This window comes from Arachis duranensis, chromosome 10 (assembly GCF_000817695.3).
Source record: "Arachis duranensis cultivar V14167 chromosome 10, aradu.V14167.gnm2.J7QH, whole genome shotgun sequence".
Lineage (NCBI taxonomy): Eukaryota > Viridiplantae > Streptophyta > Magnoliopsida > Fabales > Fabaceae > Arachis > Arachis duranensis.
Genome location: NC_029781.3, coordinates 6411426 through 6414023, shown reverse-complemented (window position 1 = coordinate 6414023; position 2598 = coordinate 6411426).

Below are 2598 nucleotides of genomic sequence, written 5' to 3'. Positions count from 1 at the left end.
TTCACTATAGTTAAAAGTATTACATACACCAATTTCACATTCAAGTTCTAACCTAACTTGACATTGGCTATGCTAACACCTAACTATTCACTCTTAGTGCTAACCCAACTAAGAAAGGGATACCTAACAAGTACAAGATACAAGACACTTAACCAACCTAAAGAAATCAGAAAATAACTCTAGACTTTTCTCTCAAGTGTATCACTCAGCCTTTTTCCACTCATGGCTTTTACTTGAACTTTCTCACAATGCCTTTTCTCACAAGAAATTACAGAAAGATAAACATAGAAAAGCACGTTACAATCAGTAAAACATGAAGGAGATTGACTTCATCAACAGCCATTGTGTTATGCGAAAACTAGATTAGCAAGCCTCTGATTCAGTTATTCATACTGGCGGAATACACCTTTGATTAGGTTACACTATCTAGTTAGTTGAACCTTTTCAAAGAACACTTCTCAGAACAAAACCTCAATACTCTGGTTATCTCTCCTTGGTTTCTGAATAAACAACAAACCTCTTTTATTTCCTTGCATGTTGCTGGGTTCTTCTTCCAAGGTTTGAGCCTTGAGCTTCACCAACCTACAGATTCACTTTTTCTCATTAAACTTTAGAGTAGAAACTTTGCTTCTGACTCTTTCATCTTGGCCAAAAGCCATAAAGCAGCAACCACAAAAGTCTTCTAGTGGTCAACTTAATCTAAACCCTTGAAAACCAACTTAGTCCCCAAGACAAGTTTGGGACCATGGATACACAACAGAGAAGAACGGAAAACAACTTTTCTTTGTATCCCATTTCAGACTGAGCAGAGAGTTAGGAAGAAGAGAAGAAACTGAGTTGCATGTATGAGGAAATGTTTCACCTTTGATCTTTTCTTAAGCTTGATTTGACTTGAACTTGTTGATTTGACATTCTGTCTTTCAAGCTTAAACCTTCTCTCACTTGCTTCTTTGGTTACTAGCTTGGGGAAGAAGCTCTTTCTCTCTTTTTTTCTTTTTTGAAGCTCTGATTTGACTATGACAAAAGAGAGGGGAACGTTGCTTTGGTTGGAGCAAGATGGAGGGAATTGCTTGCTGAAATAAAATCGGACTTGGATCGAGTAGTGATATGCTTGGCCCGTTCTGATTTCTTTGGCTTTTGATTCCTTGGGCTTTGTTTATTTATTGACCCACCAGCCTTGCTATATTATCTTCATTTCAATTTGGGCTGCTATACTAAGTTTTGACCTGCAACATATAATAAATAATTAGTAACATATACTTATTTATAATCAACACTAATTATTTATTTTGCCAAAAATAATGTTTGTCATCACTAATTAATTTAGTTAATTTCTTAACTCAACAAGATCTTATTTACAAATTTTATAAAGTCGAATAAAAAATAATTTTTTTTACAAAATGAAAATAAAGTACAGTAAAAAAACTCATATAAATAAGAAACAATAAAAATTTTATAAAGCCAACAATATATATCATATAAACAAAAAAATTACAATAAAAAATAAATAAAAGTCATATGAATAAAACCAAATAAAAAAATAAAAAATTTTATACACGACATAAATATAATACAATAAAAAATAAAAAAATTATATAAACAAAAAAATAAAAATACCATATAAATTAATAAAATAAGAATTTATATCAATAATATGTCATATGAATAAAAAAATAAATAAAAAATCATATGAACCAAATTAAATAAAAATAAAAAAGATAAAGAATATACATATAAAAAATAGTATAGTAAATAATAAAAAAAATCTCATAAACTAGGAAGTAGTATAAACTCTAAAAATATAACATCAGAACATTAAAAAAATAATATAAAAATATTTATCATATAAATAAAAAATACAATAAAAACCATAAAAATCAAAATATAAAAAAGGTACTACAAATAATTAAAAATTTAAAATATTTATCTTGATCATGATTAAAACAAATCTAAAAGATTTTGATAAAAAAAACAACTAATAACTACAAAGAACTAAAGTGAAAATATATGATTACTTTGTATCTTTTTATAAATAAAAAATAAATGATATAATTGATAAAAAAATAAATTTTTCACTTAATTTTTTAATAGTAATCAACTACCATCAATATGAACGCACAAACTACAATTTTTAACTGCATGTGAATCTGCATTTAGAGGCGAAAACACTTCTATATTCAAAGGTTCTAAAAGTTAGCAAACATGAAAAGTGAAACGTTTAAGATACTCAAAAGCCCTTCTCTCTTTCCCACCCTAAACTTCAAATACATCCTAAGCCGACCAACTCAAGTTGGTTTGTTGTATATTTCTGTTGTGTAATATGCATTAGTTGACTTGGACCCTATTAAACTTGGGCAAGGTTCACCAAAAAAGTTGGGCAAGTTGTTTTGATATTGGGACAAGGCCCAATATAGGATGGTGAGCTGCGTTGAGCTGAGCTCAGTGTCCTGACCAAAAAAAACTGAGCCCAGTGCAATGTAGGAACAATCACGTGCACGATCTCGCGCGTGAAGCAAAGTCGTGTCCCCGGAGAGTGACGCTGCAGCGAACGTTACCGACATGGCGGTGCCTTCACTCTTCTCTCTCACACACACTCAT